The sequence below is a fragment of the Medicago sativa genome, chromosome 7, assembly GCF_051527215.1.
Source record: "Medicago sativa cultivar Bolivia chromosome 7, Bolivia_mono, whole genome shotgun sequence".
Lineage (NCBI taxonomy): Eukaryota > Viridiplantae > Streptophyta > Magnoliopsida > Fabales > Fabaceae > Medicago > Medicago sativa.
In genome coordinates this window covers 94,129,222-94,148,196 of record NC_140755.1, presented here as the reverse complement: position 1 = coordinate 94,148,196, position 18,975 = coordinate 94,129,222, and positions in this window count along the sequence as shown.

The following is an 18,975-nucleotide window of genomic DNA, read 5'->3' as shown; positions in this document are numbered from 1 at the left end:
ATTAGTTCTTCCGGAACAAATAAATCAATTATGTCAGAAAACACTTTCAGTTTCTATATCCTCGTTTGGGTTATCATTCCTTTAAGCTCCTTTTCTTATTCGAGGATTTTTATATTTGGAACCAATTGATCTACCATGCTTCAGGCATAGTTGAGACTCATTTGCATGTTATATTATCCGACAAGGACATCTATTTCATTTGGAGCATTAGCAGCTGATATTTAATTTATTTACCTTTGCAAATGAGTTATATCTTGAGGATCAAGACGAGACAATAATATTTCATTTCAAATAATTTATTTGAACTTCAGGTTCACATTTTCAGCTGCTTATTATCTCCCCCTAATATTGGGAAAACTAATCCATCAATTGATAATCAGCCTACTAGACTGTAAATAAGTTGGCTCAATACAGTTAATGATAGATGAAGATTCATATCAAATATTTTTTCCCAATATTCTTTCGAGATTTATCGCAGTGCATTATATTGGAGCAATTGTGATGTACACAACACATCCAAACATCAACTTAGATGAGAAATATAAGGTTGTTAACCTAAAACCAATGATAAATTAAGGGGAGAACTTATATATAGTATTGTGTTGGCTTGATGCGAATCAATATCTCAACAAGTTTTTGATTCCCAAAATTGAGTTTATAAGACATGGTCTCATAAACAAAATAGAGTTTATAAGGCATAGTTAAGTATCAATTATACAATTAACTTTAGACGTCTAAAGAATGGATCTTCAAGTCCATTTTTATGAGCATATGCTATTGTTCAATATCAATTGACAAATGATACTTATCAAATACAAGTTCAGAAAATAAACTCTTAGTCAAATTTGTTGACATAGTAATCTCACAAACTTCTGGTTGCGGATATACATTTAAATTGTCAACTTTATATGGGAACTAGTAACACATAATAGTTACGAGATTGAAAAATCTTCTGGCTCTTCAATATGTATCCACTTTTTTTTTCAACTAGTTTTGCATCATAATAGACCCGGGATAACCCAACCGATCTTGCCAACGATTTGTAAACTTCTGGTTTACAATAATATGTGTTTCCATTGCACTAATACTATAATATGTAAACTTCAGGTTTACAATAATATGTGCTTCCATTGCACTGATATAAGTGTAGTCAAATCAAAGACAAAAATAACTTTTCCACTACACTTATTTTCTCCAGATATATAGAGATATTTAATATCTCCACTTCTTTCTTTTTTTTTTAATATGATATCCATTTAGATGGCTATCTTAAAACTCAATGAATTTTTTTAGGAGACTTAGATTAATATAATTCAATCTCAATGTGTAACTTTGTTCCTTCATGTAACAATATTACAGCTCTTCAAGAGCCTTCATTGATCTTGCAGTTCTTCGGGAAATATATCACAAATGATCAAAATGAATCATTATTTAAGCAATCCTTCAGGGATTGTTTAATACACTCAGAGTGGACATTTTGAAACATGATTTGTAAACATCTGATTTACAATAATATATGATTAATTTATTTCAATCCATTTGTGTTATACCCTAATTTTGGACCTAAAAATACTAGTCAATTTTTCTTTTCTTGCATTATAAGTCATTTGAACTATCTCTGATCAATTGCATCTTTCTCTGCATTTTATTTCAATGTTATTTGCAAAATTTACATGCAAGGGTATTTTAGTCATTTCCCATGTCAATTTCCTCTCAGTCTTTCAAAATTTTGTTTGAGTCTTTTCAAATAGTTTGAATAAGTCTTCATTTCAATTCTATGTCAAAATCCATTCTAAAATTGCAGTTGGAGTCATTTTGAGTCAGTTTTGCCCCTAGGGGCATTTTGGTCATTTCAAGTGTCAAGCCCTGTTTAAATTCTAAAAAATTGTCTCTGAGTCTTGTGTAAATTCTTGCTTTGATTTCCTGTCCAAAAAATCCATTTTAAAATTTCATCTGAGTCATTTCAGTTGTTTTTGCCCCTAGGGGCATTTTGGTCATTTCAAGTATCAAGTCACTGTTTAAATCCTAAAAATTGTCTCTGAGTCTTTTAATTGTGCTTGTATAAGTCTTTGTTTCAATCCCTTGTTAAAAAATCATTTTAAAATTGCATTTGAGTCGTTTTTTAGTCGTTTTAGTCCCTAGGGGCGTTTTGGTCATTTCACATGAAAACTCTTGTCTGCTTCGTTGTTTTTAATTGTCTCGCTTCACGTTAATTTTCAATTTACTTTTTAATTCAACTTTAGTTTTAATTTTCATTTTAGTCCGCGCACTTTTGTTATTTACGTTTTAATCCCTTTTAAGTTTGTTAGAGTCCAAGTGCCATGTGTCCAAATGTTATTGGTTCTTAAAAGTTTGTTACAAGTCAAGTGCCACATGGCATTATTTCATTGGTCCAAGCTTACCACATCACCTATATAAGTCAAACCATGGTCAATTTTTCATTACCAATCATTTTCCCACAAAAAAGTCACAAAAAATAACAAAGTCCATTTTTTCTTTTCCTCCTTTCTTTTCCCTCACGTGTTCCTTTTCTTCTCCTCCATAACCAACTTTCTCATCCTCCATAACCACCACTTTTCCAACCTCTAACTAACCTTCCTCCACCATGACTAACTTCCCTAACCACCACAACAAACCACAACCACCACTAAAACCACCCTAACAAACTACTCCTCCACCTTCAACCTCTCTCCAACAACCTTCAACCACCACAAACTCCTCCATCGCAAACGCAAGCTTCAACAATCATCATCATCATCCATCACCAACATCGACAAACGCAAGCTTCAAACAATCGTCATCATCATCCATCAACAACATCAACGAACGCAAGCAACATCAATCCGAATTCAATCACAATCGGACACAACAACAAGCGATTTCGAAACTGATTCCGGATCGAGAAAGGGAAGAAGGCGTGAAACAGAGAAGAAATTGGTCCGAATTGAACAAATCTTCGAATCAAAAGGAAGAAGCAGCGTGGAATCAGTTCAAGCGGTGAAAAGAAGGAACATATCGAAGCAAAGAAGCAGGACTCTCCAATTCGACTCAGGTACTCGCTTTTCTTTCAATTGATTGCGTGAAATCGGTGTTTGGCCTTTATCCTCTAAACCGCTATTGTTGTATGGATTTATGTGTGTTTTTCCCCTTCAATTTACTGCACATATGCGCATGATTCAAGTTGTTGTGTTGATCGCATTTCATTCCTTTTCTTTGCGGAAATCGTCTTTGAGTTGTCTCGGTGAGTATGCGTTTGCGATTGATGTTAGAGAAAGTGAGGGAAGAACAGATTCAGAAGAAGTTTGAGCGAGTTCTGTCGCGGTGGTGCCTGCGGCCACCACCGTGTCGGAGCCGTGAAGCTTCGCCGGAGTCTAGCTTTCCTCACGGAGAGATTGAATTAATTTTTGAAGGTGAAGAAGAAGGAGTTCTTGTGTGTATGATGGTACACGAAATCAGCTTTGATAGGTGAAGGTTAGGGCTGTTTGTTTCTGATTATCCATGGTAGGTTGTTAGAACAAAGGAATGAGCAGCTCATGTTGTTGTTTACAGAAGAAAGAAGAACTAAGAAAGAAGAAAGAATCACGTTTTGCCTTGCCTTTGTGTTTTGGTTTTATGCTGCAAAATTGTTTCTAACCCATTGACCCATGTCAGCCACATATTAGGACCGATCCATTACAGATCCAGGCCCATGTTCCTTTTTTTGTTTTGAAATCACTACAGATTTGCTATATTCACCCCCCATTCCTGCATATTCTTGATGTTTTTTGGCTATTTGCACCCCCCGCATGTTTCGAAATCTTTGATAAAATTCCTAAAAAATTCCTATGTGTTCTTGATCATTTTCTTGATATTTTTGTGATGTTGTCATGTGTCAAATCTTGGTTAAAAAATATGTAGTATTTTCGTGTTAAAAGTTTACCATTTTTTGTTGAAAATTGTGAAATTTTTATGTGTTTTGTGTCTAAAAATTCTCTAAAAATTCCAAAAGAATTCATGCATATTTCTTGATAGTTTTGTGGTATTTTTGTGATAATTTTTGCATGTTAAAATTGGTAAAAATATATGTGGAGTTTTCTTGTGATTTTATGTTACTTTTTGATAATTTCTTGTGAAAATTGTGCATGATCTTGGCCCTTGATCTTGAGTATTTGATGTGGAACCTTGTTATATGAATCTTATGAAAATTGTGACTTGGAATCCATGAAATTGGTGCTGTTTGTGAATATGTCATTAATGCCTTGTGTTCCAAGTTTTGTTTGTGAATAAATAATGTGAAATTTGCCTAATCTTTGTCTTAAACATGCTTGGTAGTGTATATTCCTTTAATCCTCTTTGCGAAAATTGAATTGAAATTCTTTGGAGACTCTTTGAAGTATGAGGATTATAGGTCATATTCAAGCCTTGCATTGGTGATGATTTTTTAGGCCTATTTCACATTTGTTTTTGCTTGTTTTTCTTATGTTAATTGTCTTACTCTTGTTATGATAGCTTTGACTTGCTTTATATCTTGTGCTACTAACCATTTGTTCATTGTTTCATACATCATAAGCATTCCATATCTCATCTCTTTCTCCATCTTATTTCTTGCACTTTAAGTTTCAATTTCATGCAAAAATTAGAATGTAAAGACTTAGGAATTCTTGTGATATTTTACTTCATGCAACTTTTAATTTTCTTGGCAAAGAGGCCATAGAATGTATCTAGGGTATGATGTAAAGGACAATGGACTCTAATAATGTACACCGACACAAGCACCGACACACGCACACACATCACTAAATAGCTAGAATATGCATGTTTAGATGTATGTTTAGGATTGTATGCTTAGATGAATGCCTAGGACTCATACTTAGAAAAATCAACTTTCCAAAAAATGTGAACAAACTTCACTCAAACTCTTTTTCATAATAAACCTTGGGATCAAAATCCCATTGAATTTTCCCTTTCTTTTTCTTAATCAAATTCTAATGAACTCTAATCATACTTGGACTATATTTTGCAAATAACTAATTCCACCTCACTTTTTTCTTAAATCTCAATGCTCATGAAGCCTCTCAATCTCCATTCTTCAAAACTCCATTTTCAAACTTAAAATCAACCAACAAAAACAAAAACATTTTTTTGAGAGAGAACTACGGTGGATTTGATCCCTTAAACGGGTACGTAGGCAAGGAACAAAATTCCTTCAATTCAAATAAAATAAAAATCCAAAAACATTCTTCTCCCTCCAATTCTTCACTTAGCAAATTTTAGGTGTAAATAACATTTTCAAATAGCATTTAAAAATAAAGCGCGCGCGTAGAAATTAAAGACGGTTCCTATAGGTTACTATAGTCGTTATGGGTGCCTAACACCTTCCCGTAGCGAAAACAACTCCCGGACCTCGATTCTCAAGGGTTTTGCTTACTTTTTCCCTTCCCAAGAAAAAATAAGATATCACCGGTTTAAAAGGTTCAAACGTAATCAATGTTTGACACCCGAAAACCAAGATAAAACAGCTGGCGACTTCACTGGGGAGATTCGAGAGTTACGCCTAGTTTTTATTTCCACGTTTGCGCTTGTATTTTTACTTGCTTCTTTTACTTGCTTTCTTATGTGAATAAATGTTTAATTTCTTGCAAACGTGTGGGGTGAGAATATCAAAAGTCCTGCACCCGGGCTGAGTGAACTTAGGATTTAGGAGGGATATAATCGACAATTCATTCCGGGGGTTGCCTCGTGTTTTGGATTACGCGATCAATCCCACATAGCTGAGGCATTTTGGGGGTGATGTTGTCGGCGCGAGTTGTCGCGTTTAGGCACTTTGCTTCTAATTGTTCTATGACGCTATGAACCGTAGATAACCAAACCCATCCATGGCCATTTTTAGGACGTAGTGCGGAGGCTAAACCGAGTGTTGTCTCGAGTTTTAGTCGTCACGCGATACTACACTCAAGTTAGACCTTCCACGGATAATCATGGAGCGAGTGTTGTCTCGTGACACCATGATATACGTCGGAGAGGTTGCAACTTGTGAACCTTTTTAGAACCCGGTTACTATCTCCTAAAGCCCTAGTTTCACCGGACACCGTGTCCACCCATGACCCCTCGACTTTGAACTTCAACCCACCATGTGTTCTCCGAACTTGAAACATAATCATGCATTCATGCATACATGCATACATGCATAAACTTTTTCCATGCATTGTTATCGAAGGGCTTAGACAAGTTGAATTTGTAAACATTGTAGGAATGAAGAGGACTAATTCCTACAAGTTCAAGGAAGTGGATTTGGCTAGTTTGAGGGATTTGGCACTCAAGATTGAGGATCCGACTGGTTTCCAACGCCGTTACGGGGCTTTACTTCCTATTCTCCATACTAATGTGGATGAGAAGCTTGTGCACACTCTAGTGCAATTCTATGATCCGGGGTATCGGTGCTTCACTTTTCCAGACTTTCAGTTGGTGCCTACTCTAGAGGCTTATTCTTCCTTGACAGGTCTATCTATTGCTAAGGGGATACCTTTCTCGGGACCTGAAGATCCTCCTCCTCCATTGGTTATTGCTAAAGATCTCCATCTCAAGACCACCGATGTCTCCAAGAATCTTGTTACTAAGGCACATATCCGAGGGTTCACTTCAGAGTATCTTCTTGGGAAAGCCAACCTCAATACCACTTGTCAGGACACTCTTGAGGCTATTCTTGCACTTCTCATCTATGGGCTTATTCTCTTTCCGAATCTTGATGGCTTCGTGGACATGAATGCTATTATGATCTTCCACTCCGAGAATCCGGTTCCTACTTTGCTAGCTGACACATACCATGCTATTCACGATCGTTCCAGCAAAGGTCGTGGATACATTCTTTGTTGTGTGCCTCTCCTCTATAGGTGGTTTATTTCGCACCTTCCGCAGTCTTTCCACGACAATCCGAGGAATTGGTCTATTTCACAGAGGATTATGGCTCTCACTCCTAATGAAGTGGTTTGGCTCACTCCCGCTTCTAGGGTCAAGGAAATCATCTTTGGTGGTGGAAAGTTTCTTAATGTACCTCTTCTTGGTACCCGGGGTGGAATCAACTACAACCCGGAGCTTGCTTTGCGACAATTTGGTTTTCCGATGAAAGATAAGCCCATCAATCTTGCTACAGCTCCTTACTTCTTTCACTACTCCAATGCTCCCACAGGCATTAGAGAAGATTTCATGCAAGCTTGGACCAAACTTCGGAAGAAAGAGGTAAAGCATATGGGTGTGAGGTCCGGTATCGCTCATAAGGCCTATACACAGTGGGTGATAAACCGAGCTGAGGAGGCTGGTACGCCTTACCCCTCTATGAGATATGTGTCTGCATCTGTCCCTACCATGCCTTTGCCTCTACTCCCACCTACCCAGGAGATGTATCAGGAGCACCTAGCTATGGAGAGTCGGGAGAAGCATCAGTGGAGAGCTAGATACTATGAGGCTGAGAACTTGATCATGACTTTGGATGGAAAGGGTGAGCAGCAGACTCATGAGGTCTTGACACTGAAGAAAGAGTTAGCTAAGGCTAGGAGAGAGATGGAAGAGAAAGATAGGTTGCTTATGAGGGACTCCAAGAGGGCTAGGAGTGCCCGTGACTTCTACGCACGATACTGCAGCTATGAGTCCGACTCTGAGGACGACACTTCCACTTCCTATGCTTGAGGATTTCCATTTCCTGTTGTTATTTCCTTTTGTTTATGTTAAAATTGTCTTGTAAAACTACATGTTGTTGTTTGTTTCCCGTTTACGTTAATTGTTGTTTGGTAATGTTTACAAGTTCATAATTTGTCTAAAACCCTTCGATAACCTAAAAAGAGTCTTTTTTGCATATACATCAACACATTTCATGCATCATATGCATTCATTGACCACAAAAAAACTTCTCTCGTGCTCATTGCCTCCTGGTTTTGTCCGCCGCAGTCTGAAAAGTGGCTCGTGTTCGCAAAGTCTACCAACCAGATAGAATTCATCAGACAAGATTTCACAAGAGAAGGATAATGGCTAACTTTGAAGAAGAGAATGCTCAGCTCCGTGCCGAATTAGCTGCTATGAAAGAAGACTTGGCCAAGGCTCATGACGCTATGTCCGCTATGATGGCTGCACAGGAACAACCAGCCACTTCTGTTCCAGTTACTGCTGAGGTGATTCCCTCTATCCCATTGTCTACTGTGGCTACTGATGCTCGTTTTGTTATGCCCAACGGCCGTCCTTATGGCCTCTCAGCTTACTACTCTCCTAATACTGCTGCTGGTGTCTCTGGTTTTGCTGGTCAAGGACAGATTCCTGTGTCTACTACTATGCCTCAGGTGACTACCGTTGTTACCGACCCTATTGTACACACTGTGCAACAGGTGATTGATGTTGACACTCCGCGTGGACAAGATCCCGCAATGGAAGCTATGAAGAGACAGTTGAGGGAGTTGGCTGGAGAACTCCGTGAGGTCAAGGCTAGCCGAGGAAACAATGGTGCTCCTGCTAAAGCTCGTGATCTATGCTTGGTATCCCGATTTGAGGTTCCTAAGAAATTCAAAGAGCCAGAATTTGACAAGTACAATGGTACTTCTTGCCCACATAACCATGTTATCCGGTATGTCCGAAAGATGGCTAACTACGCCGACAATGATGCACTGATGATCCACTGCTTTCAGAGTAGCTTGACAGATGATGCAGCAGATTGGTACACTAGTCTGAGCAAAGATAACATTCATACCTTTGAGGAACTCGCTGCGGCTTTTGAAGGTCAATATGAGTTCAACACCCGTCTGAAACCAAATAGGGACTCTCTTAAAGCCCTATCTCAGAAATCAGATGAAACCTTCCGAGAATATGCTCAGAGGTGGAGAGGGGCAGCTGCCCGTGTTTCTCCTCGACTTGATGAGGAAGAGTTAACACAGACATTCCTGAAGACTCTGAAGAAAGAATATAAGGAGAGAATGATAGTCTCTGCTCCTAACAATTTCTCTGATATGGTCACAATGGGAACCCGTCTAGAAGAGGCTGTCCGAGATGGTATTATTGTCCTCGAGAAAGGTGAGTCTTCAAACAGTGCGCCAAAGAAGTATGGCAATGGTCATCACAAGAGGAAAGAATCTGACGTAGGGATGGTGTCTGGTAACCCATCTGCAGCTGCTACACAATTACCCCTGCCTTATCACTACATGCAATACTCTCAACACCCTTTCTTCCCACCATTTTATCAGCAATATCCTCTACCACCGGGTCAACCACCAATGCCCGTCAATGCTATCCCTCAGCAAACACAACAACAGCCTCCTGCTCAACAGCAACGGCAGCAACAACAGGGTCCCCGACCCAAGCCTTCTTTTCCAACAATACCAATGCGGTATGGTGAGCTACTCCCAACTCTATTGGCTAAGGGACACTGTGTCACTAGACCAGGCAAGCCTCCGCCTAATCCATTGCCTCCCAGGTTCCGTCAGGACCTAACATGTGAATTCCATCAGGGTGCTCAAGGCCATGATGTCGAAGGTTGTTTTGCTCTGAAATATATTGTGAAAGACCTGATAGAAAAAGGACGGTTGACTTTCGAGAACAGTGTTCCTCATGTCCTTGACAATCCGCTCCCAAACCATGCTGCTGTTAACATGATTGAGGCCTTTGAAAGGGTTCCCGTTCCTCAAGAGGATCCCATGTTGGATGTCCGCAATGTCGTTACTCCCTTGGTGCCATTACATGTCAAGTTATGCCAGGCTTCTCTGTTCAAACATGATCATGATTCTTGTTCAGAATGTCTGCAGAATCCTATGGGCTGTTGTGTGGTGCAAAATGATATCCAGAGCCTGATGGATGACAAGTACTTGATTGCCAGTGATGTATGTGTGATTGTGCCAGTGTTCCATGACTCTCCTGTTGAAAGTGTATCTCAGGTAAAGAATGTTGAGCCTTTGGTGATCAGACTACCTGGTCCGGTATCTTATACCTCTACCAAAGCAATTCCTTACAAATACAATGCAACTATGATTGAGAACGGAGTGGAGGTGCCTCTGATATCCCCAGCTACAGTTGACAATGTTGTCGGTGAAGTTACAACTCTGAGAAGTGGAAAAGTCCGTCCACCCTTGTTTCAAAAGAAGGTGGTGACACCTATTGCCGCAGTGACTCCACCAGTTGCTCCTCCTGTTGACAAGAACACCAGCCCAGCAGGCCAATCTATTGAAGAGTCCAATCTGGACGAAATCCTGAGGCTTATCAAGAAAAGTGACTATAAGATTGTTGACCAGCTGCCACAAACCCCATCAAAGATATCCATCCTATCTCTGCTCATGAGCTCTGAGGCTCATAGGAAAGTGTTAATGAAGATACTCGAGCAAGCTTATGTTGACCACGAGGTCTCTGTGGATCAGTTTGATGGGATAGTGAGTAATATTACTGCCTGCAACAATTTGGGGTTCGGTGACGATGAGCTCCCCGAAGCAGGGAAACGCCACAACTTGGCTCTACATATCTCAGTACATTGTGGATCTGACCTGATATCCAACGTATTGGTAGACACTGGATCATCTCTGAATGTAATGCCCGAATCCACGCTAAGACAATTGAGCCATCATGGAATTTCCCTGAGGGGTAGCAGCTATCTGGTTAAAGCTTTTGATGGATCCCGCAAGGATGTTCTCGGGGAAGTGGACCTACCAATCACCGTTGGTCCCGAGACATTTCAAATAACCTTCCAAGTCATGGACATCAATGCTTCCTACAGTTGTCTCCTCGGAAGACCGTGGATCCATGACGCTGGAGCGGTAACTTCCACTTTGCATCAGAAGCTCAAGTTCATGAGGAACGGTAAGGTTGTCACTATATATGGTGAGGAGGCATTTCTAGTTAGCCAGGTATCATCATTCTCTTGTGTTGAAGCAGGGTCCGCAGAAGGAACGTCGTTTCAAGGCTTGACTGTTGAGGGTGCAGAACCCCGGAGGACTGGTGCTAGCATGGCCTCACTGAAAGATGCCCAGAAAGCTGTCCAAGCAGGACAAGCTGCTGGCTGGGGCAAGGTGATTCAGATCTTGGAAAACAAGCATAAAGAAGGCCTTGGATTCTCCCCGACATCTGCTGTTTCAAAAGGAACCTTTTACAGTGCTGGGTTCATCAATGCTATTACTGAAAATGCTGCTGAAGGTGGTTACGCGCCTGCATTTGTTATACCAGGAGGCACCGTGAGAAATTGGGAATCCATTGATGTTCCCTTAGTCATGCATGCTTCCATGTAATGTGTCGTGTTGCTCATGTTTTCTTGTTTTCAAAATAACAATCCTTTCGCTCTGCCCAAGGCGAAAGTGATATCATTGTAAGGGCGTGTTTGTTTCGGCATTGCCGTTATCAATAAAAGTTGTCGTTTTTCTCACGACTCCTTGTTTTTTACTTTTTAGTGCCTTTTTCTTGGAAATAATGGTAATGCCAGAAAAAACCAAAACATCTGTATTTTCTTATTAATTTCAAAAATCTGCATGAAAAAACTTTTTCTAAAATCATCCCAATCATATTATGCAGATTGAACCATAATAAACCCGTTGAACACAGTGACCCTATGGTTCCTCCAAATTTTGAATTCCCTGTATATGAAGCTGAAGATGAGGATGATAATGAAGAGATACCGTATGAGATCACTCGACTGCTTGAGCAAGAAAGAAGAGCCATTCAGCCACACCAGGAAGAGATTGAACTCATCAACCTGGGTACTGAAGAGAACAAGCGAGAGATCAAGATTGGTGCTGCACTTGAGCCAGAGGTGAAAAAGAAGATCATTCAGCTTCTCCATGATTATCCAGATGTCTTTGCATGGTCCTATGAAGATATGCCGGGACTAGATCCCAAGATTGTGGAACATCGAATACCGACAAGACCCGAATGTCCTCCTGTCAAACAGAAATTGAGAAGGTCTCGCCCAGACATGGCTCTTAAAATCAAGGCTGAAGTACAGAAGCAAATTGATGCGGGTTTCCTCATGACGGCTGAATACCCTGAGTGGATTGCCAACATCGTACCAGTACCAAAGAAAGATGGGAAAGTTCGAATGTGTGTTGACTACAGAGATCTGAATAAAGCCAGTCCAAAGGATAACTTCCCATTGCCTCATATCGATGTGCTTGTTGACAGTACTGCTCAATCCAAAGTGTTCTCCTTTATGGATGGTTTCTCTGGTTATAATCAGATACGGATGTCTCCTGAAGATAGAGAAAAGACGTCCTTCATCACTCCATGGGGAACGTTCTGTTATAAAGTAATGCCGTTTGGCTTGATAAATGCTGGTGCTACCTATCAAAGAGGTATGACAACTTTGTTCCATGATATGATTCACAAAGAGATTGAAGTATATGTTGATGACATGATTGTGAAGTCAAGTGATGAAGAGCAGCATGTTGCGTATTTGAAAAAGATGTTTGAAAGACTGAGAAAGTACAAGCTGCGGTTGAATCCTAACAAGTGCACATTCGGTGTACGATCCGGAAAGTTGCTAGGCTTCATTGTCAGCCAGAGAGGCATTGAAGTTGATCCTGACAAAGTCCGAGCCATCAGAGAAATGCCGGCCCCTCAAACTGAAAAGCAAGTCAGAGGTTTCCTCGGACGTCTGAATTACATTTCAAGATTCATATCTCACATGACTACTACTTGCGGTCCAATTTTCAAATTGCTCAGAAAGAATCAGCCTGTTGTATGGAATGATGAATGTCAGGAAGCTTTTGATAGCATTAAAGAATACCTGTTGGAACCACCTATCCTTGTCCCGCCAGTGGAAGGGAGGCCTTTGATTATGTATCTGCCAGTGCTAGATGATTCAGTGGGTTGTGTTCTCGGTCAACAAGATGAGACTGGTAAGAAAGAGCATGTTATCTACTATCTGAGCAAGAAGTTCACCGACTGTGAGACTCGGTATACAATGCTTGAAAAGACTTGTTGTGCTTTAGCTTGGGCTGCCAAACGCCTGCGTCATTATATGGTGAATCATACAACTTGGTTGATATCCCGAATGGATCCAATCAAGTACATCTTTGAAAAGCCTGCTGTTACTGGAAAGATCGCACGTTGGCAGATGTTGTTGTCTGAATATGACATTGTATACAAAGCTCAGAAAGCAATCAAAGGAAGTGTCCTTGCTGAGCATCTTGCTTGCCAACCTCTTGATGATTACCAGCCAATTAAGTTTGATTTCCCTGATGAAGAGATTATGTATCTGAAAGCAAAAGACTGTGAAGAGCCACTGATCAATGAAGGGCCAGATCCCAATAGCAAGTGGGGATTGGTGTTTGATGGTGCTGTTAATGCTTACGGTAAAGGTATTGGGGCCATCATTGTGACTCCGCAGGGGCACCACATTCCTTTCACTGCTCGAATAACTTTTGAGTGCACAAACAACATAGCTGAATATGAAGCATGCATCTTGGGCATTGAAGAAGCCCTTGACCTGAGAATCAAACACCTTGACATCTATGGAGATTCTGCACTTGTCATTAATCAGATAAAGGGTGAATGGGAGACTCATCATGAGAAGCTGATCCCTTACCGTGACTATGCAAGACGTCTACTGACATACTTTACCAAGGTTGAGCTGCACCACATCCCTCGGGATGAAAACCAGATGGCTGATGCTCTCGCTACTTTGTCTTCCATGTTTCGTGTGAATCACTGGAATGATGTGCCTGTAATCAAAGTGCAGCGTCTTGATAGACCCGCTCATGTGTTTACTATTGAAAATATGCCAGATCAAGCTGATGGAGATGTGAATGGTAAAAAGCCTTGGTATTACAACATCAAGCAATTCTTGCAGAATCGTGAATATCCACCTGGTGCTTCCAACAGGGATAAAAAGACTTTGAGACGATGGGCTAGCAGATTCCTTCTGGACGGAGAAATCCTATACAAGAGGAACCATGACATGGTCTTGTTGAGATGTGTTGACAAACAAGAAGCTGAGAAGTTGATGCATGATGTACATGATGGTACCTTTGGGACCCATGCGTCGGGTCACGCCATGTCAAGAAAACTGTTAAGAGCCGGCTATTACTGGATAACTATGGAACGTGACTGCAACAGACATGCCAAAAGATGCCACAAATGTCAAGTTTATGCTGACAAGATTCATGGGCCTCCACATGCTCTCAATGTTATCTCTTCCCCATGGCCCTTCTCTATGTGGGGCATTGACATGATCGGAAGAATTGAACCAAAGGCTTCCAATGGACATCGTTTCATCCTAGTGGCAATTGACTACTTCACCAAGTGGGTTGAAGCTGCCTCCTATGCAAATGTGACCAAGCAAGTGGTTGTCAAGTTTATCAAGAATAACATCATCTGTCGATATGGTGTTCCCAACAAGATCATCACTGACAATGGTTCTAATCTGAACAATAGCATGGTGCAAGCTCTATGTGAAGAATTCAAAATTGAACATCACAACTCTTCTCCTTATAGACCTCAGATGAATGGTGCAGTTGAGGCCGCTAACAAGAACATCAAGAAGATTGTTCAGAAGATGGTCACTACTTACAAAGACTGGCATGAAATGTTACCTTTCGCCCTGCATGGTTACCGTACTACAGTGCGCAGTTCAACCGGGGCAACCCCTTTCTCTCTTGTGTATGGTATGGAAGCAGTTCTCCCTCTGGAAGTGGAGATTCCATCTCTTCGAGTAATCATGGAAGCAAAATTAACCGAGGCTGAATGGTGTCAAAGTCGGTATGATCAATTGAATCTGATTGAAGAGAAACGTATGGATGCTATGACTCATGGACAATTGTATCAAGTGCGGATGAAGAATGCTTTTGACAAGAAAGTCCGACCTCGAGAATTCAAGGAAGGCGAACTTGTATTGAAAAGAAGGATAAGTCAGCAACCCGACCCAAGGGGCAAGTGGACACCTAACTATGAAGGTCCTTATGTTGTCAAGAAGGCTTTCTCCGGTGGTGCTTTGATTCTTACACACATGGATGGTGTTGAACTCCCAAATCCTGTTAATGCCGATATAGTCAAGAAATACTTTGTCTAGAAAGAAAAGAACAGCGTGGTAGGTCGAAAACCCGAAAGGGCGGCCTAGGCAAAAATGCGCTTCCCGGTGGATCGAAAACCCGAAAGGGCGATCCAGGCAAAAGTTAGGGACAAAAAAAAAATGAATATGAAAGAGCTCGCTGAGATTGTACGCAACTCAGGCAAGAATGAGCGCCTCGATGAGCCGAAAACCCGAAAGGGCGGTTCATGCAAAAATGAGGTTGACAATAAAAGACAAGTAACTATATCCGGCAAATCACCACCACTCCTTGGGGCATCTGCAACTGTCAACGATCGTCTTCATCAGAGGCTTCTGTACTTGTGAATTCAAAATTTCTATGAAATGTAGCGGTCATCGTGTTCAATGTATCACCAACCAATAAAATTACCATTTTCCAAGCTTTGTAAATCCGTGAAGTCATGCCTTTGGCTGACCCTCACTCTTCTACATCAATTTGAGCCTTTCTATTGTTTGAAACTCTATTTTTCTTCCTGCTTTCAATGCTATATACAAAACATTTCTTTTCCATTTGATAATGTCAATGTCTGAAACAAACATCTTTTGAAAATTGAAAAATCTTTTTCTGTCTATTTTTGCAAACCTGAGCAACAGGGTACATTTCAATGAAACATGCATGAATAAACGAATGTCAATGTCTATTTCATTACATGTTACAAGCAGGTTACTCCCCAGGATGATCTGTGGTCAATGGCAAGAATGAAAAAACAGAATGAAAATGAAAAAATGAAAAAATGAAAATGAAAAGCTCGCTAAGTTGAAAACCCGAAAGGGCGGCTTAGGCAAGAATGAGCACCCCGCTGATTGACAACCTATGAAGGCAATTCAGGCAAGAATGGGGCAATGAAAAGAATATTTATTCCCCGGTGAATCGAAAACCCGAAAGGGCGGTTCAGGCAAAAATGGGGTTTGAAAAGGAAAAATGAAAGAATGAAGTATTGAAAAAGCATTGACCACAGATGCGAACATCCAATGTTTACCCAGCACTGACACGCCTAGCAATGGCGACCTGTATCCAAGAACTCTCCAAGGGTCTACCCTTTACAAGTTTTATTGCCCTCAGCCATGGTTTCGATACGTCTCTCAACGACGGTCTTTTCCAAAGAGGTTTTCTCCTGTGAATATGTTGCAGCACGAGCCACTACGTGCCCAATCTTCCAATGTCTTGTCCATCTCTGTGAAACTTCTCTGTCAAGCTGCCAATCAATCATGCATTTCAAGCATTCATACATGCATAATCATGCATTCTATGTGCTCATACATCCAATAATCTTGATATGTCATACATACATGTTGCATATCCAACTCTCAATTGTCAAATTCAATCCAAATTCCAACTGTCAAATTCAATTTCAATTACAATTCCAAACTGTCAATTTCAATTCCAATTGTCAAATCCAATTTCAATTGTCAAATTCGATGCAATCTCAACTTTCCAATCTCAATTTCAAAACATGTCAACTGTCAAATTCGAAGCAATTTCCAATCTCAATGTCAATTTCAACTGTCAAATTCGAAGCAATTCCAATTCTAATTCCAATGTCAATATCCAATGACAATGCCAAATTTCTAATCTCCAACTCCAATTCCAATTTCAATGACAATTCCAATGTCAATCTCCAATTTCAATTCCAATTTCAATGACAATCTCCAATGTCAATGTCAAATGTCAATGACAAATGTCAATGTCAAATGCCAATGTCAAATGCTAATGACAATTTCCAAGTCAATGTCAAATGTCAATGTCAAATGCCAATGCCAATGTCAATGTCAATTTCCAATTTCATTCCAATTTCCAATGCCTCTTTCAATTGCAACTCTCAATCCAATGTCTATGTCTATGTCTATGTCTCTGTTCAATCTCAACTTTCAATGTCAACTTCCAATGTCAATTTTCGATTCAAATCAATGTCAATTTACTCTCAATTTACTCTTGGGCCAACAAAAATGGTCATGTCTATTTCCAAGTCAAGTCAATGACAATTTACCCTCAATGGGTATCTTGTTAAACAAGACTCTCAATTTGTATCCCGTTACTGGTCAAGTGCCAGGTTCGATCCAAAAAAGAACCACTTGTACCTGCTTATATACCTATGCTTCCGGACAAACGGCAAGTTCGATTTGAAGAACAGTTTGTACCCAGCTCATGCTTTGTTATCAGTCAGACGACAAGTTCAATCTGAAGAACAGTTTGTACCCAGCTTATGCTTTGTTATCGGTCAAACGACAAGTTCGTTCTAAGGGAACAGTCTGCACTTTCCCACATGATGTGGTGATAATCCAACAAGCAAGTTCGATCCAAAGAAACAGCTTGTATCAATCCTTTTGTCTATGTCTCCGGCCAAACAGCCAGTTCAATCCAAAGGAACAGTTTGTGTCTGCCTATCTGTTTGTATCTTCAACCAAGTGTCAAGTTCGATCCAAAGAACCGCTTGTATCAGCCTATATGTCTATGTTTCCGGTCAAGCGCCAAGTTCAATCCCAAGAACAGCTTGCACTTATCTCTTGTTTCGTATTCCTCGGTCAAGTGACTAGTTCGACCCAAAGAACAACTTGTACCTTATTTTCTATCCCTGGTTTGTCTACCCTGTCAGTGTCCACCTGAATCCCTAGTGACATGATAGGTTCCATAGACTCCAGTTGTTTGTCTTGCATTCATAATCAAATATTGCATAGCATTCATAATTTTGAAAGTCTGAAAGCGTATTTTTACGTCCAAAAACGGTGCAAATGTTAATATTTAAGTATCTTCGTCCCGTCAACTCTAAGACTTCGTCTCTTGACTCTCCGGACAAAGAAACTTAAATAGGGGCAGCTGTTATACCCTAATTTTGGACCTAAAAATACTAGTCAATTTTTCTTTTCTTGCATTATAAGTCATTTGAACTATCTCTGATCAATTGCATCTTTCTCTGCATTTTATTTCAATGTTATTTGCAAAATTTACATGCAAGGGTATTTTAGTCATTTCCCATGTCAATTTCCTCTCAGTCTTTCAAAATTTTGTTTGAGTCTTTTCAAATAGTTTGAATAAGTCTTCATTTCAATTCTATGTCAAAATCCATTCTAAAATTGCAGTTGGAGTCATTTTGAGTCAGTTTTGCCCCTAGGGGCATTTTGGTCATTTCAAGTGTCAAGCCCTGTTTAAATTCTAAAAAATTGTCTCTGAGTCTTGTGTAAATTCTTGCTTTGATTTCCTGTCCAAAAAATCCATTTTAAAATTTCATCTGAGTCATTTCAGTTGTTTTTGCCCCTAGGGGCATTTTGGTCATTTCAAGTATCAAGTCACTGTTTAAATCCTAAAAATTGTCTCTGAGTCTTTTAATTGTGCTTGTATAAGTCTTTGTTTCAATCCCTTGTTAAAAAATCATTTTAAAATTGCATTTGAGTCGTTTTTTAGTCGTTTTAGTCCCTAGGGGCGTTTTGGTCATTTCACATGAAAACTCTTGTCTGCTTCGTTGTTTTTAATTGTCTCGCTTCACGTTAATTTTCAATTTACTTTTTAATTCAACTTTAGTTTTAATTTTCATTTTAGTCCGCGCACTTTTGTTATTTACGTTTTAATCCCTTTTAAGTTTGTTAGAGTCCAAGTGTCATGTGTCCAAATGTTATTGGTTCTTAAAAGTTTGTTACAAGTCAAGTGCCACATGGCATTATTTCATTGGTCCAAGCTTACCACATCACCTATATAAGTCAAACCATGGTCAATTTTTCATTACCAATCATTTTCCCACAAAAAAGTCACAAAAAATAACAAAGTCCATTTTTTCTTTTCCTCCTTTCTTTTCCCTCACGTGTTCCTTTTCTTCTCCTCCATAACCAACTTTCTCATCCTCCATAACCACCACTTTTCCAACCTCTAACTAACCTTCCTCCACCATGACTAACTTCCCTAACCACCACAACAAACCACAACCACCACTAAAACCACCCTAACAAACTACTCCTCCACCTTCAAC